The sequence below is a fragment of the Acomys minous genome, assembly GCF_964271855.1.
Source record: "Acomys minous genome assembly, chromosome: 5".
In the NCBI taxonomy this organism is placed as follows: Eukaryota; Metazoa; Chordata; class Mammalia; order Rodentia; family Muridae; genus Acomys; species Acomys minous.
In genome coordinates, this window is record NC_140494.1 from 93,867,162 (window position 1) to 93,895,126 (window position 27,965).

At 39.7% G+C, this 27,965-nt stretch overlaps 1 protein-coding gene across 2 annotated transcripts in view; it reads left to right on the top strand.

Moving 5' to 3' along the window:
- The window catches only part of ARHGAP32 (Rho GTPase activating protein 32), a 234,682-nt gene that overhangs the window by 28,547 nt on the left and 178,170 nt on the right, over positions 1-27,965 (top strand). The window lies entirely within an intron of this gene.

Sequence of the window (27,965 nt, forward strand, 5' to 3'; positions counted from 1 at the left end):
CATATATTTGTGGGATGCTTGTTAATTCTGTTTTATTGTGTTCTACTTGCAAGCTTTTGTCCACACTGTTTCAATTATTAGAGGTTTATAGCAGGTTCACTAGCCCTTAATCAAGTTCTGTAGTTTTGTTCTTCTTTAAAATGGTCTCAAATAGTCTTGGGAATTACCATCTGGTGAGGTACAGATATATTTACTTTGTATTTTAAATTGCACTATACATATCGCTCAGCCAACTGTCTAGCATATTGGCATTAATCTACTTAGCCACATAGAGAACCTGGTCAGTATCTCTAACCTTTTAGTGGACTGATAAGTTTTCCGAGTCAAATAGAAATATTTTCTTAGTTCATAGATTACACACACTTTTAAAATCAGTGCTCACTTTTAGCATCAATCACTGTAGTGTGCAGTAATCAAATATTTAGTTCAAATGTGTATATTTAATTGCACCGATACTTGATTTTCTCATTTGTAAGTAATCAGCTGGTTTGTATACCATTATGACCAGCTCTGTAGATGTGATGTTTGGGAATTAGTTTGTTTCAGAAACATGAAATGGGAATAGTGACTGAGTCCATCTGGAAGTGTGAATCATTTTAAGATGACATTTAAAGGCAACGATCTTTGTTAGTAGCAGTTTGATTTTGTCAATCTGAACACATTCTTCTCAGTAACCTGCCATCTTTTCTCTTCCATTTCATGTTAATTCATCGGGCAAAAATTGCAAAGTTTTAAAGTGAAATGGCTGTAATTTATATTCCAAATTAAATACTTGTAGCTGTTATTATTTTGTTTTAAAATAAAAAGCAATTTTATAATTTTTTAAATAAAAAAAGCTTGTGGATAAACACCACACACACAAATTAACCCGACCCAAAGTATGTACATCTCAGTAAATTTCTCCACACGTATGATAGCCATACTGAAGCTGTGGAATTTTATTCTGGACCTTACATTTTTACTATTGAATATATTTTATTCACCACCAAAAATGAAAAATCCAGAACAGAATTAGAACTAGAAAAGCAATTAATGTTATGTCTTAGGGTTACTGTTGCTGTGATGAAACACCATGACCAACAACAACTTGAGGGGGGATGGTTTATTTGACTTACATATCCTGAGTCACAATTCATTGAGGGAAGTGAAGGCAGCAGCTGATGCAGAAGCCATGGGGGAGTGCTGCTTACTTGCTTGTTCTTTATGGCTTGCTCAGCCTGCTTTCTTAGAGAATCCAGGACCACCAACCCAGGAGTGACACTGTCCACAATAGGCTGCAGCCTCCTTCATCACTTACTAATTAAGGAAATGTCCTAAACCAGGTGCAGTGGCACAGGCCTATAGTACTAGCCGACCAAGGTAGAGGCAGGAAGATCTCTGGGAATTCTAGGCCAGCCTGGTCTACAGAGTGAGTCCATGACAGCCAAGGCTATCCAGAGAAACCCTATCTTGAAAAACCAAAAGAGAGAGAGAGAGAGAGAGGAAAAAAAAATGTCCTCTAGGCTTGCATACAGCCTGATCTTAAGTAGGCATTTTTCAATTGAGGGTTTTTTCTCTGAAATGACTCTAGAGTGTGTTAACATGAAACTAGCCAGCCTGTGTCATATCCTCGTTCATAACTGGTGTCCATCACCTGCCTCCATCCCTTCCCCTAGTGTTTCTTGTTTTCTTTGGTGGATGGAGAGTAGTGTGGGTGGGAGGAAGACAGGTAGAGCCCCGAGTCAAGGGAACGTGTGGTCCATAGAGTTCTGCATAATGAGCTAGTTTGGGAAATTGAAATATGTGGCTGCTTTAAGAATTCTGGGAAACTTTTCTTTAAAAAATAATTATTTGAGCCGGGCATGAGCCTTTAATCCCAGCACTCAGGAGGCAGAGGCAGGCGGATCACTGAGTTCAAGGCCAGCCTGGTCTACAATGTGAGTCTAGGTCAGCCAAGGCTACAGAGAGAAACCCTGCCTCGAAAAACCCAAAAAAAAAATTTTTTTTTTATTTGAGCAAATAACTAGATATTTGTGTGCATAGAAGCTACACAAATGATTGGTTTTTCCTCCCTGTTACTAAGTGTGGAGTTACAAGAGCAAAGTGCATGCTTCCTTCAGAGGTTGGGACTGAAGATGAGTCAGGTATTTGACACCTTGTAAGAATACTTACTTTTAATTACAGATAAAGAGTGTACCTTCTCATTTATAATATTCGTGGAAGTAAACGGAACAGATAAAATGTCACGCAATTGTGTTCTGTTTCAGTTGGATGAACACTCAGAGTAGCTACTTGACAGTCTATTTACACAGCTGTAATATGGGCTGAACTTCTTTCATGTCCACACATGAGATACATGTTTTTGCTTAAAGTGTTGAGTGACGGCATTTGCGGCATAGGTATTGATTGAGTACATGCTGATTTTCAAACACTGTGTAAACGCTGGGATAGAAAATGAGTAAAGCAGATAAGATTCCAATACAACTTTCCAGCCAGAGTTGGGCAGAGTAAGTTTACAGCATGTCTTACATTTGGTGAATCTGCTTGCTGGTAACAATATAGTTAGCTATTCGTGTTTGTGTAGGACCCACAGTGGATGCTTGGGAATTGAGCTGTACCTGTTTTTTTTCTAGACTTACATACATATAATAAAGTTTAATTTATAAGTTAGATTTAGTGAGACATTAATGACAGTACAGATAAGCAGAATAATTATAACAATATTCTATGATAAAAGCTACAAGAAAATGCATCTCTTCCCATCTCAGTGCAACTTGCTGTACTGTGCTCACCCTTTTTGTAGTGATGTGAGAGAATACAGTATGCTGTGTGCTCATCAGCCTCTTATGGTCATATGGCTACCACATCAGCTGTCACGGGTTACTTGTGTAAATTTTACTTAGTAGTCTGTCACTATGTCATAGCGCCTACATCATTCTCTTTCAAGGTAGTTCTTGCCACAGACTGTCTCAGTCAGGAGTAGGTCCTTGGGAACGGGGGTTCTCGAAGTGTCGGTGGGCAGAGATAGGCGAGCGACAAACAGACAAACCAGGGGTAGTGTTTGAATCTGAGTGTGTTTTGCAGACTAGCAAGCCAGGGTTTTATACATTTTTGAAATGGGGGCCGTGTTTTTTTTTTTTTTTTCAGTAGATGGGACTTCACCTGCCAGCTTCATTCCTTGGAGGCAGAGTCATTTTACTGAGCTACACGTGCAGTAGTTCCGAGAGCTCCTTAAGTGATAACTCCTTGGTTGGATTTCAGTTTGACTAGAAGGGCACTGGAAAGTACTGTCTTGGGAGAGAGACTAGCATTTTGGAAGGCTTTACTGGAGTTAACTACTACTACTGGAGTTCTTTTAGGCTTAATGATTATTTATCTCAATATGTGCTTAAAATCAGTCATACTGTTTTATGGTAGTATATAGTTTTATTTCAACGTAATTTTCACAATGATTGTTGGAAATACTATGAAACCTATTCTTAAACAGTTGGATTTGAAATGTTGGTTCTGTTCTTTGTAGCTCATAGTTTTAAGCTATGGCTTGTTCCTATGACACTCCTGTGATATTTGGCTTATTTTATTTAGTGTTGATTTAGTTATCAGAAAGAGTTGATTTCTTCTGTCTCTCCTTTCTTTCTTTTTCCCTAGCTTCATTGCTTTTCTCCCTTTCACTTTATTGCCCAAGCTTGCTCTGACCTAGGCTCAGGTGATCCTGCCAGACTCTGAGTGACTGAACTACAGATGAGTGTTGTTGTACTGGGGAGAAAATTAGAATTTCTAATGGAGACTAGTAGTTTTCTTATTTTAGGTAGTACCTCATGTCAAGGAAAAAATTGACAGTTAAATTATTGAGTGAAAATAGTATGTCTACTAGTGTGATATAAGTACAGTTAGGGGCTATTGTGATAGACATATAGTCAGAAAAGACACCTATCTTACTCTTTTTAATGCAGTAGCAAATACTTGCCGGAAACAGCTAGTCGAGGAAACACTTATTTTGGCTCACAGTTTGACAGGGTTCAGTCCATTATGGCGGGAAGAGTTGGCAGAATAGCTTACATTGTGGCAGGCAGCAAGGAGCAGAGAGTACAGGAATGGCCAGAGCCAGATAGAGTTCCAAGGTTGTCTTCACTGACCAGCTTCTTCTCACTAGGCCCTAATTGTCACTGCGTCTTAATAATGTTACATGACTCCACTGATGGCTTGACTACTCACTTCCCAGAAATCCATCAGCTGCCAGTCAGGCATCCAACAGAGGAGCTCATGGAAGACATTTTATGTTTGAACCATAATACTCTCGGAATTACTTAAGAGGCAGGTAATTGTTGTTGCCTCCTAGGACAGTTTAAAAACAAACAAGCCAGCACTCAGGGAGGCAGAGGCAGGTGGATCACTGTGAGTTTGAGGCCAGCCTGTTCTACAAAGAGAGTCCAGGACAGGCAAGGCTAAACAGAAAAACCAAACCAAACCAAACCAACCAAACAAACAATAAACCTTGTCTTGGAAACCAAACCAAACCAACCAAACAAAAACCCCCAACAAACCAAAAACCCAAAACCAATAACAAAAATGCCTTGGTGTGAAACTCATGCTGGTTTGAGCTAGTGAGTCTCCTAAGTCTCCTGTTTAAGAATAGATTTCAGTGGGGGGAAATATTTATATATGAATGACTATAGATCAGTGGAGAGCTGTCACACTGAAAATAAACCAATTATTGTGACAGTAAAGGTATTTCAAGGTGATAAAACATACTGTGGCCACAAAATGAACATTAGTTTAGAATTGATGTTTCCTTTTGCTTGATGGTGATAACACGAAGTTGAGGCCCTGTCAGCGAGGCTTATTTTGATAATGATACTTTCTGCTGTTGTTTGTAACCTTCTTTATTTTAGGCCTTGTTTCTTCAATAATACTTTGGTTATAAATATAATCCAACTGTTTTTGATGCGTTTTTGTGTGATTATAATTGTTAGGCAGATTTCAGTTAACGTCATTTAAAAGTGGTTTCACTTAAATATTAATTAAAAGCAAATTAGATGTTGTTTTCTGTGTTTTCATTAAAGCGTTCTTGTATATTTGTATAGGCTGCTGTGATGGCTAACAGCTTGCCCCCTGGGCAGAGGGGACCTCAGGTGAAGAGCTGACTCCATGGCTTGGGCTGTGGGCATGTCTGTGGGTAACTTGTTTGATTCCTTATTGATGTGGAGGGCCCCACCTACTGCCTGGGCTATGGTTCTGGGCCTTGTGCCACAGCCACATTAGAAAGGCAGCTAGCTTGTGAGTCTGGGAGTAAGCCTCTAAATATCTTTTCTCTGGTTTCTGCTTTGAGTTGTTTGCCCTGCCTCTCTCAATGAGTCATTATGACCTGGAAGTGGACTAAGCTGTTTGGTCATGGTGTTTATTATTTATCACAGCAGCAGAGAAAGATAGCAGTGTCTTGCTATATCACTGTCTGCCTTATTCCCTTGAGAGAAGGTCTGTTACTGAACCTGGATCAATGCTTGTGGCCAGCAAGATCCAGTACTTCTCCTGTTTTTACCCTTCACAGTGCTAGGGTTGCAGGTGGCCTCATGTAGCTGCAGCTGGACAGACAGACAGACAGACACACACTCTTCTTTAGTACCTACTGTATATCTATATATTTATCTATCTGTCTATCAATCATCTCTCTCTCTCTCTCTCTCTCTCTCTCTCTCTCTCTCTCTCTCTCTCATCTATCTATTGTGGGTGCTTGAGATAAAAATTTAAGTACTTAAGTACTTTACCTGCTGTGCCTTCTTCTGTAGCCCTTCATGTGCTTTTTACATTCAGTTGTACATGTTCTTAGTGAAACAGTCCAAAGAGTTTGTGATGTAGTTGTGGAAAATGAGTTAGCAGAGTTGTAGAGTTGTGCTCTGCAGTCCAGGGTGTTGGAGCACATCTCACAGAGGGACAGATTGCTGAGGAAGGTAGCCTATACCTTGGCCAACTTTGTTATCTTATCACATCATCTTTGAAGTTAGTGGTGCTTCCTCAAGATAGGATCACTTTACTTTGGTTGTCTTCTGTTTTAGAATTACTTTAACCAATACATAAGAACCCACAACTCGATAGTTTAAATTTTTTGATACTTTCTGATCTAAGCAAAATTCAAAGTTGAGTTTTAACATTCATTGTAATATTTGAACACCTGGTACTTTGTATAAGCAATCCTTTAAAAGACAAAAAATAAGCTGCATGTCATGTTGCAGACCTTTATTCCCAGCACTTGGGAGGCCGAGACAGGGCCAGGCAGATCACTGTGAGCTCCATGCCAACCTGTTCTAAGTAGTGAGTTCCAGGAGAGTCAGAGCTACATAGTTAGACCTTGTTTCAAAAGACAAAACAAACAAACAAAAGACAAACATAATATAGTAGTAGAATTTATACCTGCTTGTTAAATAGATTGTTTTTTCTGTAGAGCAATTTAGAAATATGTATCAGGAACCTTGAAATGTTACTTTTACCCAGTAATTAGACATATTTTTCTATTATTGTTGTTGTTGTATTTGTGTGTGTGTGCGTGCACGCGCGCAGCGCACAAGTGTGTGCACACCTGTGTGCCTGCCATGATGCATACGTGTAGGTCAGAGGACAATTTGTGGACTCACTTCTTTCTACCTTTATGTGGATTTGGGGATTGAATTTTGATGCTCCTTCTTACAGGATAGGCATCTTAACTTGCTGTACCATCTTACTAGCACCCTATGAACCTGTCTAAATACATGAAAGATAAAGAAAGAATTAATTAAAATACTCAAGATAGTTTTGTATTCAGTAGTGAATATTTGGCAAATCAAAATTTCCAACAAAAATACTTAGAGCATTTCATATAAACAAGTTTTAAGTAGTCATTCTGAAGTTAATCCATAAAGACTAATAACAAGAAAATCTCATGTTTATAAATGAAACATGAAGAACTCTACACTAAAAAGAATTCTCTGAATAATCAGTAGTTGAGAACAAACTCATGGAGCTGCTCTTGCAGCTAGGTGAGAACTTACCTAGTCCACACAAGACTTTGGGTTCATTCCAGTTCGTCACCTCTACCCGAAACCAAAACACAAGTCAGACGTGCATGTGCAGATCTGTAATGATTAAAGAAGAAAGAGGAAGAATATGCCTATGCACACAAATTATATACGCATACGTGTATCTATGCACACACACACACTCTCACACATACACACACACACGCGCGCGCAAATGAATATAAAAATCTAAGAAAGAGAAAGTGACATAGAAAACATTAAAAGAATTGTATTTATAGTCAGATTTAGGGATGCATATGAATAGGAAAGATGTCAAATTGTTAATAGCAGTGAGTTTAGAGAGGAGGGGAAGGTATACTTTCAAGTTTTAATTAAAGTTTGAGCAGAATGCATTTACAAATCATTTATAATTAAAGGTAAAGAATAACATTAGTTTGTTTCCAGATTCTGGCTATGACGAATAAAGCTGCTATGAACATAGTTAAACAAATGTCCCTGTTGTATGGTGGAGCATCTTTTGGGTATATGCCCGGGAGTGGTAGGCTGGCTCCTGAGATAGCACTATTCCCAATTTTCTAAGAAAGGGCCAGATTGATTCCCAAAGTGGTTGTACAAGTTTGCACTCCCACTAGCAATGGAGTAATGCTCCCCTTTCTCCACATCCTCACCAGCACATGCTGTCTCTTGAGCTTTTGATCTTAGTCATTCTGCTAGATGTAAGATGGAATCTCAGATCATCCTGAGGGAGATAACCCAGACCCAGAAGGACAAGCATGGTATATGCTCACTTTTAAGTGGATATTAGCCATGTAATGCAGGATAACCACACTACAATACACAAACCTAAAGAAACTAGATAACAAGGAGGACCCTAGGGAGGATGCTTAATTCTCATTCAGAAGGGCAGATAGAACAGACACTGGAAGCAGTTGAAGAGAGCAGGAAGGGAGCCTACCATAGAGGTCCTCTGAAAGATCCCACCCAGCTGGAGATCCAAGCAGATGCTGAGACACACAGCCACACTTCTGGGTGGAGCACAGGGAGTCTAATGGAAGAGAAGGAGCTGGAGGGGTCAGGAGCTCCACAAGACCACCAATGGAGCCAACAAATCCACGCAGAGGAAGGGTTTGCAGTAGAGACTGATGCCCCAGCCAAAGACCATGCATGGCGAGGGCCTAGACTCTCAGCTCAGATGTAGTAGACAGGCAGCACAGTCTCCTTGTGGGTCTCATAATGTAGGAAGTAGGGGCTACTTCTGACATGGACTCTGGCCCCCACATGTTGATTACTTCCCCTTGGTGGGGCGGCCTTGCCTGGCCACAGAGGAAGAGGATACAGGCAGTCCAGATGAGACTTGAGAGTCTGAGGTCAGATGTTATGGGATGTGGGAACCCCTTTCTGAGGACTAGGGGAGGGAGGGTGGGGCTGTGAGGTGACGAGGGTGGGCACTACAATTGGGATGTAAAGTGAACAAATAAAAATAAAAATAAAAGAAAAAATAATGAGTAGAGCTAGTAGCACTTGGGTAGGGATGTAAGAGGATCAGAGTTTAGCCACTTTAACTATAAGCCTGGGCTACATAATCCCTTTTGTCTTAAAAAGAGGGGGACGGCTGAGAGCCGACTCAGGCAGTAGCGATGCTGGTCATGCTAGCCTGGCCTGTAACCCGCGGAAGGGTGGCTGGAGAGAACCTCTACTTGTGTGCAGTGGCACATCCATCCCATCATGCACACTCACTATAAAAAGCAAAAGTGGAAAGTGATAGATGCGTGGATATAGCTGAGTGGGCCAAAGAATAGGGCTGGGAGACCTGGGGCCAATGGGTGTCCCCAGTGTCAGCTACTTGGGAGGCTTAGGGAGATCTGAGGCTTGAGGCCAGTCCAGGCAGGTAACTGAAGCCCTGGCACCCCTGACAGAAAGGCTGGGGCTGTGATGCTTGCCTAGCATGTTCAATACCCACCACTGTGTTTAAAAAAGGTAAAGGATAAAACTATTCCTTGACACTTGAGATTCTATTTTCTAAAGGAAAATCCTGAGATATAAAAAAAAATCATATTTAGAAGGCAGAAAAATAGGTAGTTGTAGTTTTTGTTTTTGTTTGTTTTTGGGGTACATTTTGTGGGGTTTTTGACAAAAAGCATTATTTTTATAACCCTAAATGTTATTAATACTGTGCTAGGAATTGGCACTGGGTTCTTTCTCACCCATACAAGCACATGCTCTACTGCTGACTGCTTTATCCCTCTTGAGGGTTTTTTTCCTTCTTTTCTTTTCTTTTCTTTTCTTTTCTTTTCTTTTCTTTTCTTTTTAAGGCCTGAATAAAGTAAGGGTACTGTCTGGAGTTAAAATTGGCTTGATTCAGACCCTAGCTGAAATTGTTATTAACTGTATGATTCTAAAGAGATTGCTTTACTTTTTTTTTATTTGAAGGTTAAATAAGATGTTACATAGGTAACTAGTTAACTTTCTTCCTTCTTGATTCTATATTTAATGCTATAATAGTTAATATCATAGCTCTTCAAATGGATGTTTGCCTACATGAGTGTCTGAGTAGCTCTGCATGCTTAGTGCCTGTGGATGTTAATAGAAGGTATAGGATTCCCTGGAAGGGAGTTAGGAGCCAAGCTCCACCCTCTGTAAGAGCAGTAAGAGCTTGTACCCACTGAGCCATCTCTCCAGCCTCCAAATACCAGGAAGATTTAACAAAAACTCAAAGGTAGTAAAAACCTGGACAGCTGAGGCATAGATTAGTTTTCGAAATACAGCTGCTATAAAATGGGAATGAAGACTTCATTAGAGCAAAACTGAGTGGTTTGTGGAGTGAGGAGGGGGAACCAGTAACAAATGTATTGGTTCAACACGATAAGTGTTTTTTAAAAAAGATTTATTTGTTTTTACTATGTACAATGCTCTTATCTGTATGTACACCTGAAGGCCAAAGGGGACATTAATTCACATTATAGATGGTTGTGAGCCACCATGTGGTTGCTGGGAATTGAACTCAGGACCTTTGGAAGGACAGTTAGTGCTCTTAACCTCAGAGCCATCTCTCCAGCCCAACATGATGAATTTTTGTTCACTGTGCTTTCTGTCAAGTACTGTCTTTACTTGTCAAGCCTGCCAGTATTAAGACAAAAGTGTTCAGGGCTTGAAGCTAGGAAGTCTTGGTAGTAGTCACTCAACATATAAACTAAGATGTCTTTGTTAATTTTAGAAGTTGTATTTCTGTGGCACAATTAAAGAAAATAGCAGCATAAAATACTCTTAGCAATACGTGATTCTATCTTCGTATTATGTCTAGTTGAAGTGCGATAGTGATAGAGAAATTTGCCCTCGCACTGTTTTGCAGAGTTTCTACTGCAGGTTAACGAGGAACACTAATGATATCAAATAGCTGGTTAAGTGCAAAGCAGGGATCTAGCTCTGGCTGTTTTGGATTTCAAAGTGCTGGTGCTGCTGCCTCTAGGTGTTTTCATAAATGGGCTTTTAAATAAAGGACTCTGAGCCTTAGTGGATATCAGATGTTTCCGAAGTTCCATTTGCTTCCTCATTTAGTCATGTTTTTCGAATGAGTGAATTGTCTCTCATTTATTGCTTTCTTTCTTGTCATCCTTCTCTTGAGGTGTAGCCCTTCTAGAATGCACATGTTGACAATAGTTTGCATAGGTTTGCTTGTGATAGAGAATGTGGCTGCTTTGGAAAACTACTTTCTTGTGACTGAGTCAGCAGCAGTGTTTCAGCTAATAGTTGCAGCTGTGACTCTGCAGCAGTTACATGGGTAGAAATGGTGATTTTTTTTTTTTAAACACTAGTCCAGTGCCTTTCAAAACTGTAAGGTCTCCTGAGATCGGCCCTTCTGAGTTGATTTCTCTTCTGAGACATGTGTTTATCTTTGTGATGATTTTTTCCCCCTCTTAAAGCCTTTAAAAAACAAACAAACAAACCTGTATATTGTCTTTTTTTGGGTGAAACCTTCTAACTTTGTAGCCTGCTCAAGGTTTTCTTTGTCTTAGTAGTTCTATTTAGGATGGTACAATAACTACATATCATGCACGAAAAACAGATTTGCTTATTTATTTATTTTTGAGATGGGATTAAGGCTGGCTTGACCTGGCAGTTCTGCCTTAGTCTGTAAGTATAGGGATTACAGGAATGCACTATAAACTGGACTTTGAGTTTGCATAATTCCCAAGCCAGGTATCTAAAGAACTGTGCCTCCCATCAGTCATTTCATCATGAGGAGAAACAAAAAACAAAAGCAGTGGGTTTTGTGCTGTGCTGCCAGAACTTTGGGGACTTTTTGGGGTGTGTTTTCAATATCTCCTGTCTGTGAAATGCTCATCTGTGTGTGTGTACTTGATATACTCAGTACTTGGATATGGGTTTTCCCAACTATAAGCTACTGTATTTGCTCTCAGAATGTTTAGAGTAGACAAATGTAAACCGTAGTCTTTTGTATATTACACGTATAATAAGCATTTTGAATCATGATATTTTCTGTTTATTGTGGGTTTATCAGGATAACCCTTTCCTAAGTCAAAGCTGTGTGTTGTTGCTTGACTCATAGCTTATCTGCAAAATGTATAATGATTTGCTTATTTATTTGTATTTTATGTGATTGGTGTTTTGCCTGCATGTATGTTTGTTTGAGGGTACTGGGTCTCCTGGAACTGGAGTGTTACAGACAGTTGTGAGCCACCATGTGGGTGCTGGGTCAAACCCTGGGTCCCCAGGAAGAGCAGTCAGTGCTCTTAATCACTGAGTCATCTTTTCAGCCCCATGTATAATGTTTTTAAAGAGTTCTAGAGCGGTTCTGTTATCTAATAAAATTTTTCTTAAGTGTATTATTGTTATTCTTGGATGGCATTTATTATAAGAGCCATTTTAAGTGGTATTGTATTTGTTATTGAATACAGACTATTTTTTTGTGCAGAATCTAGTATACATCAAACTCACATTAAAGCTGAGTACTCAAGAATATAGCCAAGCACAAATATGTAGAAAAACCCCCAGCTGCTCAGTTAGTTCATACTGAGTCATTCATTGGCAGTATTGATAGGAGTATTGCTAGGTGTTTGTGGAGGTTGAGTACAAGGAAGGAGAGAAGGTTCAACTAGATTTTTGAAAGTATCTAAGAAGCTAATAATAGCAACCGTATTTTCAAATACCTATTTTATGCATTTTATCAGCATGTAGCAAGTACCAACAGTACCACCCAAAATAAGTAATTGTAACCACAATGTTCTTAAGCCGGTGGGAATTTAGGTACAGAAAGCTCTTGCTTAGAAAGATGCCTGTAATCAGATATTAGAATGGCTTTCACTTAGATTTTGGTTAGAAGTAAGTTTAAAATATTCAGATACACTGTAGTCAAAATAATGAGAGCCAAGACATTAAAAAACAAAACAAAACAAAAAACAAGCCACTTAGGATTTTATCCCAAGGATGTCATTCTTAGGGGTAAGTAGATACTGTGACATATTACGTGATCGTATAACACAGGTCTAAGCTAAACAGTCAGATATACTACAATAGATAAGCTTACAGATCTTACAGATTGCCTTACAGGTTGGCTTACAGATTGGCGTCTGTGGCTTGATCAGTTGGTCCTTAGGAACACTGAAGTTGAAGACAGAAGCAGTAGAAAGAAAAAAGTTCATTGACTCAAGTTTGCTTTAGGACTTGCACCCCACCCCCCCAAACAAAACAAAACAAAAACCTGTGATCCCTCCACTCAGTTTTGGTATTATGAGTTTCCTCCAAGAAAATATGTTGATTAGAATACAGAGGTATACATTTGTTATGTTAAAAATGACTTTCTAAAAGATGGATAGAAAATTACTGTTTGTCTTCTCTCTTTTCCCTCCCCTCCCCTCCCCTCCCCTCCCCTCCCCTCCCCTCCCCTCCCCTCCCTTCGCTCCCTTTCTCCCCCCTCTCTCCTGTAATTCTTTTTTTGTAATCTTAATTAAATTTGGACGGTAAATAAACATTTTTAGAGAGAGAAACTTCTTTGAAGACAGGTGAGTAAAATTTGGTATGTTTTTCTAGAGGAAGGAAGTATTGCCAGAATAGTTTCATCTCCTTTGATGTATATATGTTATTCATATATGTCTCTTTAAAACTCTGGGGGAAAAGTCTTATAGGCTGCTTTGAAGTCATAAAGTAGGAAGTATGAATATTTGAGAAGATAAACTTGTAATTGAACTTAATCACATTAAATTATTATGACTGTTGGCAGCTTTTCTTGAATGATGAATTCAACTGGATCTACACATCATTTCCATGTTTTAATGGTCAAACCCTTGGTATTTAACTGAGGCACATTTATATGGGAGTTCAGTATTTTTGGCTCAATGCTGATAATTGTGTTTTTAAAAATTGGTTTCTTTAATCATTTAACGTCATGGTTAATTATTTACTAGATGCAAAGTCCTCTGAGCCTATAAGAGAATGACTTAGCTATGGTGTAAAAGATTTTACTGACTACGAAGGGGATGCTAAATGTGGGAAATGTTGCCTTAGAGAGGAAAATGGTTTCACTTTAACCTTCAGCCCCATCAAACGCCCATGTTAGGGTGTACATCTCTCTCTAAATACATTTATTTATTTATTTAATGTATATGTGTGCTATATCTGCATGTACACCTGTGTGCCAGAAGAAGACATCAGATCCCAGTATAGACACCATGTGGTTGCTGGAAATTGAATTCAGGACTTCTGGAAGAGTAGAGTGCTCTTAACCTCTGAGCTATCTCTCCAGCTCCCATCTCTCTTTTAAAAAATTAATCAATTAATTAATTAACTAACTTTAGATCCCAGTCATAGCCCCCCTCCCTCCTCTCCTCTCAGTCCCACCCTCCCTCCCTCTCTCCCCTTCTCCTCTTACCCTGTTCCTCAGAAAATAGGAGTCTTCCCCTTACTCACCTACCCCAGCTTATCAAGTCATATCAGGACTGAACTTGTCCTTTTCCCCTGTGGCCTGGCAAGGTAGTCCCTCCAGGGGGAAGTGATAAAAAAGCAGGCAGTAGAGTCTATGTGAGAGACAATCTCCACTTCCCTTAGTAGAGGACCCACATGAAGCCTGAGCTGCCCATCAGCTACATCTGTGTAGGGGGCCTAAGTCCAGTCCATACATGGTCCTTGATTGGTGCTTCAGTCTCCACAAGCTCCTCTGAGTTCTTGTAGTTGGCTCTGTTGGTCTCTTGTGGAGCTCCTGTCACCACTAGGTCCTTTTATCCCCCCTCCCCCCACCACTTTTCTTCAAGAATCCCTACGATTCACTCAGTGTTTGGCTGTGAGTCTCAGCATCTGTTTCAATCTTCTGGGTGCAGCTTCTTAGAGGACAACTCTGCGTATGCAAGCATAACAGAGTATTGTTAATAGTGTCAGGGGTTGTCTCTCTTCCATGGGGTGGGTCTTGGGTTGGGCTAGGCATTGGTTGGATATTCCCTCAATCTCTGCTCTATCTTTATCCCTGCACATCTGGAGACCTAAGTCAGGATAGGCCTCTGGGAAGATATGAGGGGGGTCCTACCTGAGACTCCTAAGTAGGAGGGCCATGGAGACTGAAGAGGACACCCTCTAACTAGACAAGACTCCTAGTGGAGGGAGGAGAACACCAATCTACCCATAAAAAATTGTCCTGCCTACAAGATGCGCAGGGATAAAGATGGAAGGTGTACTTCTCTTAAAGGACATGTTTTAGTGGCGTCATTCAAGGTAGAGATAAGATGAGGAGGGAGTGGATAGTCAGGAAGATGAGTGCCTGAAAAGCCAAATCCAGTATTCGGATTGACTCCCTGGAAAACAAGTTTGAATGCTTATGGAGCTTTTGTAATGCTTACAGAAGGTTTGGTTAGAAATTGTTTAAGTGGATCACATTCCTCAAATGTTAATCTCAGTTTCTAGTGATTTGTGGTTAAGAATAGGTCCATTAGTAAAGCAGAACATGATTCTGGTGAACTGTGAATACAAGGTTTTTGATTAAATGGGAGGCAAAGTTTAATGAATATTTGAGCATAGATTGTGCTGATTTCCATTTATCTGTAAATATAACAAAAATAACTTTCAATAAATTTCAATATATATTGAAATTATATAATTTCAATAAAATTATATAAAATTTACATAATTATAGTAGTACCCCAAACACAGCTGTGAGGCAATGAGTTTAGTAGTTTAGGATCAGGAATGATGCTTGCCCATTTGTGCCTGGTTCAACCAGGAGAGTGGCAAAGTAATGGTATTTGGAACTCTAAAGCAGGAAACCCTTTCCTCTTGCACATTGCTGGTGGTTTCTTTAAGACTTCTCTTAGAAAACACAGAAATAAATATGAAGAGCTATCAAAGCATCTGTACTATTTGAATGTTATAATTTTTAGAGTAGAATGAAATATTCCAAGGAACTACCAGCATATACAAGATGCTAATTACAGAATCATTTACTAATGGAACATTGTTAACCTTGGATAAGCATTTCTCTGCTCTAGTTTTCTTACTTATAAGATGTACAGGTTGATCATCTCTACTGTAAAAATTTCCAAAACCTGAAACTTTGTGAGTGCTACAATAATGCTCCAAGTGGAAACTTTCACACATGACCTCATGTGGTGGGCTATAGTCAAAATGCAGGTAAATTTTTGTGATATGTATAAAGTGTATATGAAACATGAATAGAATTTTTACAATTCTACAATTCTACAATTAAGACTTGTACCCTATTTCTAAGAAACACTTTCATGTATTTGCAAATATAAGTAAGAATAAAACATAAAATCTGAGATATTTTTGGTAATTTCAAATAAATATTGTCTGTAGTACCATTTTCATACAGCTGCTATGAGGAACAAATGGAATATTATATATGTATTGTGTGTAACATAGTGCCTGGGATATGTAAGGCTACTACTGCAAGCATATCTTATTTTTGATGTACATAATCCTTTTTTTATATTTAGTTATGATATTGTACTAGGCACTGTATTAGGGGCAATAAGAGATGAGTAAAGATTTACAGATTTGCTGTCTCCTTGTTGACAGACATGGTCAACTCCTCCATATTTTGTTTGTGTTGATTTTAGATTTGGTTCTAAAAATTTAATTATGTATATGTGTCTGTCTGTCTGTCTGTCTGTATGCATGTGCACACATATGTTGGTGTCCATGGAGGCCATAAGCCTTGGATGCCCTGGAATTAGAGTTACGGGAGGTTGTGAGCCACTTGACATGGATACTGGGAAACGGCCTCCATTTTCTGTAAAAGTAATATGTACTGCGCTATCCCGCCAACCTCTCCACCATGTTCTTTGGCATTGCAACTGATGGAAGACAATGTTCAAAAGATAGCAGAAAACTTGTCTGTTCTTAGCACCAGAGAGAAACGACTTGGGTATAAGGATTCCTGTGTTCTCAGAGTAATTCCAGGGTTTATGTGTCGACTTCACATGCCATAGTGGCATTGGTCTGCAGGGAAAGGCTTGCGGATGAGAACTTGATCCTGAAGCATCCTGGGTTGGTATCATGTCCATGGCAAATGCTAGACCAAAACCAGATGCTTTCCTCATTTCCCTCCAAGTCTATCTAGAGGGTGAGGTAAGTTTACAATTACGAATAAAACTAAGATAAAAAGAAGAGGTACATAAAGAATTGTGGTCCTGTTCACAAGGAACGTGTAACTGATTTCATAGTCGTGTTAGTCAGTGTTTAATCCTGTGCCAAATACTTAACCCTTTAAAAAGGAGGAGAAGTTTATTTGGGCTCATGGTTTCAGAGATTTCAATAGCAGTTTCTTGGCTTGTGGGTAAAAAACTTCTCAAAGGTAGCCTCCAGTGCTCTAGGTCCCATTGCCTAGCTGCCTCGTGATCCAGTCACTGCCGTGCACACACAGGGCTTTGGAAGGATACTTTATATTCATGCTATAATACTAGTAACTACAGGCTGATGAGGAATGGTTAACTGTAGATGTATACGTGCCTGTTGTTACTATGAGAGCTCTAATACTGGAAAACATTATGTTTGTGAGGTAAAGCGTTTAACATTCACTGAGCATTGAAAGATAGAATTTGAGGGTTAAGATGATAGAGAATGACAACATTTCATGAGGCACATAAACATAGAAGCCAGTGTGGGAAAATATGGCATAAGATTAAGGAAGAGAGAATATCGTCATGTTGTTATGGTTTCAGTGCACAGCTGAGAATTTAATTCACATGACATTTTTAAGTGAAGGCTCCTGTGACCTGATAAGCACTAGTTTTTAGGAAGATTGAATTCACTGCACAGAGAATAGAATAGTTGCTGGGTTGGGGACATAGCTCAGTATTGAGTGTTTATCTGGCATATACTAGAAGCCCTGGGTTTGAGTCTTGGAACAGAAAAAAAATTGTTCTTTATTTTCTGCTGTTACACTTTCTATTAAGGATAGCATCACATCACATTTATTTATTTATTTGTTATTTTTTAAAAATAGATTCTTTTGGTTTACGATTTATTTATTTGTTATTATTTATACAGTGCTTTGCCTGTATGTATACCTGCAGGCCAGAAGAGGGCATCCGATCACATTACAGATGGTTATGAGCCACTATGTGGTTGCTGGGAATTGAACTCAGGACCTCTGGAAGAGCAGTCAGTGCTCTTAACCTCTGAGCCATCTCTCCAGCCCCATTACATTTATTTAATTTATGATCAATGGTGATTTTTTAGATTATAAAGAAGATAAACCTCAAATCATTACAGAGGTGGCCTTGCCAACGTAATCTTGGGTAAGTGGAGGTAGACATTAAAGAAAGCCTTTGGATTTTAAGCCTGGGTGCTCTGGGGACTTGTTGCACTTAATAACCTTAATGAACATTGGGAAATGTTCATTCGTACTCATTAATGGATATACAGACAATCCCTTGTCTTTGACTGAATTGCCAGGAGAACATTTGATTTGTGCTATTGGCACTCTGCAGCTGGAACTTGAGGGAATAGGTGGCTAGAAAAGTTAAGAATATAGATTTGTCACTTGTGTGCATAGGTGCTGTAGATGTGACCATGGAAGTGGGTAGTTGAGTGTTATACAGAGAAATGTTTGCAGGTGTGGTGGCACTTGCATTTCTGTTAGTGCTGGTGGGTCTGGAGTTGAGCAATTTATTTTTAAGTAATGACTTCCCTCCTTTCCTCCATCTGGCTGTCTGTCCGTCTGTCTGTCCATCTGTCTGAAACAGGGTCTTTCATTGTAGCCCTTGGCTGTCCTGGAACTTGCTGTGTAGACTAGGCTGGCTTTAAACTAACAGAGAACCACCTGCCTGTGCCTGCTGATTAAAGGTTCTGGGATTAAAGATCATTTTAGTGTTTTTTGTAAACATTATAATGTCTATTAGTAATAGTATCTTATATATATAGTATGTATGTAAGTCTCATTACTCAGAAGTTACTAATACTCAGTAAGATCATTGTAAATTTGTTTTTATACATAATTATAATAGGAATAATTTTATAAATACATAACAAATAATACATTTTACTTTTTGATTGGTTTTGATAGTTCAGCTCCCATGCTTGTTTGGATTTTTGACATTCAAGTTGAGATCCTAAACACTGGACCTATGAACAGGGCTAGGGGTGCATGGCACAGTGTGTCAGACAATTATAACTAAAGGCATGGCCTTAAGTGTGGTGCCTCCAAAATTGTGCATGCAGGATGCCTTGCTTCTCACTGTAACCACAGTTATACTTATAAGATTGATGTAATACTAAACATTTTTCAGAATTTTATTTGCTAAATCATGTGTGTAATTATAAACAGCAGTAGTATTAAAAGACTTTTGAAAAGCAGTCTTTTGGCCCTATGTCATATCCTCTAACTTAGCTATACTCTGTGGAAGTGGCCATTTTCATAATTCTTAGGTGTTCCACCTGAGATTCCATATGTTTATATATATGTATATATATACACATATATGTATATGTTATTATAACAGTTATTATGTTGAGTTATGAATGTTATGTTTATATCTGTATATATGACTAGGAGCATGTACATTTCATGGCATGTGTACAATAATTATGTCGAATATGGGAATTAAAACCAGGAGTCACTGACTTGGATTTTATAGTCTGTGAGACAAGAGATTTGGCTAAGCAATCTACAGTTATGGTTGCCCAAGATACTCATGGGAGACAGGTAGGCAAATCCTGGGTTGCAAAGTAGGAGCTTGTTTCAGATGTTAAGGGATCTCTCAGTGGAGCAAATGAAATCTATCTTTCCTTCTTTCCTTCCTTCTTTCTTTCTATTTATTTTAATTTTTAATTTGTTCACTTTACTTCCCAGTTGTAGCCCCCTGCCTCATTGCATCCTGGTCCCACCCTCCCTTCCTCACACCCCCTCCTTCCCTCCACTAGTCCTCAGAAATGGGGAGCCCTCCTCCCCTAATATCTTACCTCAGCCTCTCAAGTCTCATCTGGACTGCTTGTATCCTCTTCCTCTGTGTCCTGGCAAGGCCTCCCCGCCAGGGAGAAATGATCACTATGTGGGGACCAGAGTCCATGTCAGAAGTAATCCCTACTCCCCATATTGTGGGACCCAGAAGGAGACTGAGCTGCTTGTCGACTACATCTGAGCAGAAGGTCTAGGTCCTCACCATGCATGGTCCTTGGTTGGTGCATCAGTCTCTGCAGCATCCCCCTCCTCCGCCCAGAATAAAGTCTTTGTTTAATAAAATCATATTGTATACAAAATATTGTTACAGATATTTGGACAGAATTTGTTAAAGAATGACATTTGAACTGGATTTTGGGGAAAGGGGGTCTGTTTCAGCAGATAAAGTGTAGAAGGAAGAGTTTGTTAGGTTAGGTAAACACAGATGGAATAGGACATACTTGGAAAGTAGTAGAACCTGGGGGTGGAGCAGTAGGAGGCGATGGTGCTAAGTCTGATGTGATAAGGAAATTGTACTGTATTTTGGAGATGGTTAAAAACACAACTTCAATATAGTATTTAATGGTAGCATTCTGGTTATTATCTGCAGAAAATGTGCTATTTAAAAACTTTAATTAACTAGATAACCTATAATTCTCTGCAATAGCTGGGATGAGAAATACGGGGACAAAGACAGTTAATAGAGCCAATAGGTGAGAAAGTGGCACAAGGTATTTATAAAATGAAAGTTTTAGTTTGGATTTCTATTTTTTGTGATTAAACCGACAACAACCATCTACAACCAAAGGCAACGTGTGGAAGAAAGGATTTATTTCACTTTCATCTCACACTTTATCATCAAAGGAAGTCAAGGCAGGAACCTGAAGGCAGGAGCTGATGCAGAGTACTGCTGCTGCCTTGCTTCTCACACCTTGCTAGGTTTGTTTTCTTACAAGCCTCAGGGTCATTTGCTCAAGTGTAGCACAACCCACAATGTTCTGAGCCCTCCCACATCAATCATTAATCAAGAAAACAAAAGACTTGCCTACAGGTCAGGTTTTTTGTTTGTTTGTTTGTTTGTTTTTTGGTTTTGGTTTTTGGTTTTTGAGGACAGGGTTTCTCAGTGTAGGTTTGGCTGGACTGGACTCTCTTTGTAGACCAGGCTGTCCTTGAACTCAGAGATCTGCCTGACTCTGTGTCCCTGAGACATGAGTGCCTGGCCGGCTACAGGTCAGTCTCAAAGAAGAATTTTCTCAGTTGAAGTTCCACATCTCAGATGATTCTAGCGTGTGTCAAGTTGACAAAAACTGGTCAGCACAGACAGGTAACCAGGACATTGCTTTACAGTGAACTGCCAGAATTTTGCACATCATCATTGGAATTTATGCAATCATAAATACTAATATTGAAATCTTCTAGTAGTTTGCTTTTTCAGCAGCGTACTAATGAAGGCTGCTTCAGTAGACGGACCATTAACATGTAGAATTGTCCTGTGACACCATTGCGTGTTTGAGCAGCATTCTCAACCTGTGGATTGCAACCTTTTGAGCAGTTGAATGGCCCTTTCACAGGGGTCACCTTAGAACACTGGAAAACACAGATATTTACATTATGATTCTGAGCAGTAGCAAAATTACAGTCATGATGTAGCAACAAAATAGTTTTATAGCTGGAGGGTCACGACAACATGAGGAACTGTATTAAATGGTCACAGCATTAGGAAGGTTGAGAACTGCTGGTCTAGATGAAGATGTGGTGGAACTGACCAAAAAGGAGCTTGAGATACAGCAGTGGTGAACATTTATGTCAGGTTCCTGAGATGCTCATTGGATTCCCAGCACCACAAGCAACCAAAACCACAAAACATTTAAAATCCCCAAAGAAGTAATATTTGCTTTGCAAACTTTCCTTGCAGAACATATACTTATCTCTCTGTGTTGTTTGTGTGAAAGTGATTTATTTTTGTTTATAGCTAGGAATATAAAGTTGGTTAATTCTCAGTGTTGTCTGTAAGACATTGAGAAAGACTGTAAGTATTCTTTCTCTCTCATAATATATATATATTTTTTTCATTTTCCCATCTGACCAGTAGTATTAAGCTGGCCAGTTTTTAATGTAATCATCTATGTTGATATATAATACTTTGAAATGCTGTATACCAGGGCTCACAACTACCATTTCACTTAAAAATGATTATTTTTCTCTCTGTGAATTGGTGTTCCTGTGTGTGAATGAGAGTGCATAAATATGAGTGTGAGCACATCTTGGTGCCTGTGTGGAGGTTGACCTTTCAGGAGTTGGTGAGACATGGTCTCTTGTTTATGCTGCTTCCCCGCCTTCTCTAGGCTGGCTGGACTGCAGGCTTCTGGCTGGTTCTTGTCTCTGCCTCTTATCTCATTCTAGAAGTGCTGGCATTACAGATGTACACCACCACATCCACACCATAGTACACATACTTTGGGGTTTGATTTTAGGCTTTCAGGATTGGGTGGCAAGCAAGATTCCCTGACATCTTCCCTATAGCCCATTTTGTCTTGAACACATTATTATAGTATGTGGTTGTATATACAAAGGGCATTACAGATGATCTTAGAGGTAAATAATAACCTCTGGTGGTTTTCTAACACCAAGGACAAACTTCTTACAGTTCCTTACCAGAGAGCAAGGAAGAGCCAGTAACCCAGCTCTGGAAGGCAGAGGCAGATGGAACTCCATGAATTCAAGGCCAGCCTGGTGTATATAGCAAATTCGAGGACAGCCAGGGCTACCTGTTAAGATGTGATGGCCTAACCAGTCAACCAATCAATCAAACAAACAAGGCCAACTTTTTCCAGCTTTAAAAAATGACCTGTCTTACTACTGATTTAAAGTATGGAAATGGAATGGTACAGGTTGGTTATACAGTTTTGGTGATGGTAAAATTTGTATATTGATAAGAAATGTAGCATCTAAAATATGACAAGTATCATTAACTTAATTGGTGAACCCTAATTTACGGTTCTTAAACCGCTCCAGATATGATCTGTTGGATGTACATCAGTTTTTGAGTGCATAAAATTAAGATTATAAAATAACTACTTCTTGGGCTGCAGAGATGGCTCAGAGGTTAAAAGCACTGGGTGCTCTTCCAGAGGTTCTGAGTTCAATTCCCAGCAGCCACATGGTGGCTCACAACTATCTATAGTGAGGTCTCATGCCCTCTTCTGGCTTGCAGGTGTACATTGTATACATAATAAATAAATCATTAAAAAAGAACAACAACACAAAACTACCTCCTAGTAGTTTCCTTTGGAGAAAAATACACTGAGTTATTAATATTCTTCAGAATGTATGCTTTTCATTATTATTTTATTCTTTTAAAATTTGAAATTAGTTTTAAATCATAATAATCAGATAGTCTGGAAGACACGAGAAATTAAAGTATTCCTAGTATTCATATATCCTTCTGAAGTTACTTGTCAGCATTTGCAAGTGTGTCTCTAGTTATTAGACACGCTCCTTTTAAATAGAAGCAGTAGAATTTTTATAGACTTTGAAGGAGAAATGTGTTTTTAATTTTTAATTTTTGTTCTGTGTCTTGAATTTTTTTATGATACATAATTCACTCTCAGAGTGTAAAAGTGCTTCTGCCATCTTTCAATATGACTTCTTGATAGTCTGTTGAATGGAGACATTCCAGTCTGTGTCTCTGTCTGTATCTCCACCATCTCTCTCTTCCCAGGGCTTGAGTAGGTTGTTGCATTTTAACCTTGACTCTTGAAAATACTTTTGTCTCTTTTGCTCAGAATGAGCTGTAGAGTTAATGAAGAGAAAGAAGACAAGTATTGGGAGCTGAATGAAGAAAGGTAGTCTCTGGAATGCTTTCCCTAATTGCTAGAGATAAGTGAGGCTGGGGGTGGCGATGCTTTTCTTAGTGTGGCCATTGAAGGCCTAGGCTAGGGAGGGGCACTCAAACTGACCTCACTGGGAAAGTGGCTGGGTTGAAAACTGTGAGTGCAGAAGTCCTCAGGAGTGATCAGGGGTTGCAGCATGAATGGGAAGCCTTCCATCCTACATGATTGAGCACTGTATTGTCATGGAGAGATTTAAATAGATAAATAAGAGCTAACTCAGAATTCAGAAAATAACCCTTCATTTCCATGACAGAAGGAGGAGTTTAAGTAGAAGCTGTTGGTGGTCAGATGGAAGGCCTGGGAAGCTTGGACTGCCATAGTTGTGGAGAGTTAGGCAGACTCAGGAAGTGCTGTAGGTTGAGCTTCAGCATTTACTGATGAGGTTGTTTGGGGATTTGAGGGAGAAATGAGTTTTTCATTTTCAAAATTTTTAAATGTAAACTTAAAAAACAGACCTTAATTTATGAACAGTTTGTTCAGTGACTACAGAAGCGTTCGCTGATGATTGCTTGTCTCTGCCAGCCAGTCTAATGCAATGTGAGAGCCCGCCCTGGGTCCTTTGCTGTACAGTCTCACTACTGAACCTTAGCTTGTGGCTAGAGACCACCATGGTTCTCTACTGTCTTTCCCCCCCCCTTTTTTTTCTTAAATTTTATTTTATGTGTATGAGTATTTTGCTTGAATCTGTATCTGTGGATCATGTGTGTGCAGTGCCTGTAGAGACCAGAAGAGGGTGTTGATCTCTAGAAGTGGGGTTACAGCTGGCTCTGAGCCTTCCTGTGTGTTCTGGGTTCTCATTAAGAATAGTAGCCAGCTTTCACCCTATTCCCCTCCCCTATGTCTGTGACCGCGGGGCACTTCCTCCCTCACTATATGATCATAGGCTATCAAGTCTCATCTTGGTGAAAGCGGGATGGAAGGAGGATCAGGAGGATACAAGAGGTGGGATAACAATTGAGATATAATCTGAATAAATTAAATATACTCTTCATATAAATATGAAGAGTAAAGAAACACAAGGAGGGAAAAAAAAAGATTAGTAGCCAGTGCTCTGACCTCTGGGCTATCTCTCATGCCTCTACTTTGTCTTCTTTCTGTCCTATCCTGGCTTCCATACGGGAACATCTGCCTGTGTCTCACAAGCTATTTTTGTTCTTTGTTTTGCCTTCTTTTTCCTTTACTTCTCTCACAGGGATGCACAGATGCTCTGCATCAGAAGGAACAGAGCCAGGCCATACAGCCTAAAACTGGATTTCAGGCCTAGAATTGCCTGGGGCTGTGGAGATTTGGATTGAATCTAAGCCTTCATCAGAATTTCTGCTAATCCTATTAATTCTATTTCTGTGTCATCAAAACAGGCAAGAGAACGATCACTCATAACTTGATCTTGAGTTTAAAAACATCTTAAAAAAAAAAGATTTATACAATATTTTTCCTGCATGTGCACCTGCCCACCACAAGAAGGCACTGGATCTCATTACAGATTATTGTGAGCCACCATGTGGTTGTTGGGAATTGAACTATGGACCTTTGGTGCTCTTAACTTCTGAGCCATCTCTCCAACTCTTTTATGCCAATGAGATTGTTAATTTTGGTAAAGGTGCTGGCTGCCAAGCCAGATAACCTAAATTTGACTCTGGAGCCTACAAGTTAGAAAAGAACTAAAATTCCCAAAGTATCCTTTGACAGCCACATATGAGACATGGAATATTCACATGTTCATACACGCACACACATGCACACACAGTGTCATAGGTTATACATATGCACACAGTAAATAAATATAAATCTTTAATGCAATTACTGCATTTTACCAGATTAGTTTTTACAGATCACATCATGTTCTACTGACTCTCCAAAGGTCTAATTTCCTTTGAGCAAACTCTACTTCAGCACCACCTTCTGTTCCTGTGGTCCCCTGTTATGTGATACTCAGGGGCAGATGTGCTTTTCTTTTATGGACGAGCCTGCTCCATAGTACTGTCTCTCATTCATGTGTTGTGATAATGTGTGTGCTCCCCTGTTATTTTGCCTGCTCCTGAAGTTTATCAGCCAACAGCAGAAGTGACACAAACTTGAGTTTGTCACTACAGATTAAAGTTTCAGAGTAGATGGCACCCAGCATGGAAGGGTGGCTCGTGGGCAGGAGGCTGGGCTGCAGTGAAGTGGGCGGAAACTCTCGAGCAGGTGCTGCTCATTCCAGTTGCTATGTTAAGTAGCTCTCTGAATTGGTGCGGGGAATGTTTGAGAGAGTGAGATGATACACGTCCACAAAGTGGGCTGTTTTCAAACAGCTTGTCTTGCAGGACAGAGGTCTGAAACCAAGATGACAGATGTGCCACACTCCCTCCAAAGAACAGAGGGCTTCTTGAGTCTTCCAGCTTCTGGTGGCTACAGGCTTGTATTGTGACTTCAATTGGCTTTGTATTCTCACGGCATTCTCTTCTGCATCTGTGTCTTCTCCTACATTTCTTATAGGACACTTACTTTGGATTTAGAGTCCCCTCAATCCAAGATAATTTCATTTTAAGATTCTCATATTTAGAAAACATCCTTTTTCCAAACATGTAAGAGTGTCTGGGACTGGGAGGCTGGCATTCAGCTCTGTTTACTGATCAAAACTTGCGAAGAAGTCCTTGCTAAAATCCTGGAAACCCAAGAGAATCATGGGATGGGGTTCAAAGATGGTGACAGTTATGTCATGTGGTTGGCTTCGAAACCCATTTATCCTGACAGGGACTCAGCTTCTGAGATAGTTCATGTTTGGAGTAGTTCTCCCCAACCCGACTTGCAGGTCTTAGGAACTGGTCAAAATCAATTCATTAGTTTATTGGTGTTTTGGAGTAGTTGAGTCAACTATACATTATATGGAAATTTTACTTTCAGTGTTTAATAATTAAATTATTATAAATATGATTTAGGAGAATATTTAAAAATAACATATATTTTTTCTTTAGTTACTTATATATTATCAAGGCTTTAGTTACACATACTTTGCGTTTTATTTGTAGCAAGGGTTTCCTCAGGTACTTTTGTCATTACACAGTTTTTATTTATTTTATAATGTGGGTGCTTTGTCTGCATGCTTGTCTGCATACTAGAAGAGATTATTGGATCCCAATATAGATAGTTACGAGTTTCTATGTGAATACTGGAAAGTGAACTCAGGTCCTCTGGAAGAGCAACCTGTGCCCTTAACTGCTGAGTCATCTCTCCAGCCTTCACAGTTTTTATATGTACGTAAAGTTAGTAACAGAACTACTCTAGCCAGCTTGAGCAAGTCCTTCTGCCTTGCTAAAACCCCTTCAATTACATTCCTAAAGCTAGCTACAAAGGTCTGTATTCTTATTTGGCTGCTTCCTTCTGAGGCTGGCTACCAAGGTCCAGTTATCAAAGGATTGAAGTCCAGTAATCAAAAGCCCCCTTTGGCTCACTTAAAAATTAAATACCTTATCCTAACATGGGCTTCCTCCTTTTACCTTTTATAAATTACTATTTTCCTGTATGCCACGTCTGTCTCTTACCTGTCCAGGGACAGGCCTTTGACCCCAGCAGGATAAATCCCCCCTCCCCCTCCTTCCTCTATCTCCTGCCTGTGTCTCCTAGTCCCTGCCCTTCGTCCCTCTGGGGCAAGCAAATCTTACTTGTGCTGAGCTCTTGGGATGTCCTGAGCAGAGATACCTGATTCTTTCAGATGAGATAATGAAAACTGAAGTTGTGAGTAATGCAAAGAAGATTTAGGCCAAAACTCAGTATGAGTCAATGCAGTATTTGGCAAAAACAAAATGATGAGTATGACTGTAAGCTTTAAAATATACCTTAGAGAGACCAGGGATTAAGCCTGGGGACCTGAATTCAGATCTCCACATCTCTGTAAAAAGCTAGTAGGATGGCATATAGCTGTGGTCACTGGGGAAGCCGATACAGCAGGGACCCTGAGGATTGGCCAGATGGTGTAGCCTAACCCTTGACCACTGAGCTTCCTCCTCTCTCCTCCCTCCTCCCTCCTTCCTCCTCCCTCCTCCCTCCTCCCTCCTCCCTCCCTTTCTCCCTCTGTTTCCCACACACTCCTCCCATACATAGAAAAAAAAAAACCTTCAGAGTTTAGATTTTCATGAATCCTGAAACTAGTCTAGACAATGCAGCTTTATATAAAGAATATGGTATTAAATGTAAAATTCTCTGTTTCCTGGTTCTTTGTCTGAAGGCAAGTGATGTAATAACTCACGTCTCTCTTTACTTCTGTGTGAATTGGGCATTGGCAGATGTTCCTCTATGGGTGGAAATGGCAATGAAGTAAAATTACACGTATTACTTAAAAGTTCATAGCCAGTATTAAAAACTTGTCGATAAGGTTAGTCTTTTTGTTGTATGGCTTTTCTTCTTATTTTAAAGATAAGGTCACAGTGAATCCTAGGTTGGTGTGGGATTTGACAAGCCTCCTTCCTCCATCTCTCTAGAACTGGGATTACAATTATGTACCACTACCCTGGCACTGTTAATCTTTTCAAAGCACTGAAAGAGTGGAGAGGTGGGGGGGGGGGGGAGGGAGGAGAGGAGGGAGGGAGGGAGGGAGGGAGGGGGGGAAGGGGTAAGGATGAGGCAGCATTCTGTTTTACACTCCAGCTGACTTGGATCTCACTGTGTGTAAAGTTATTATTTTAAAAATCTTACTATGCT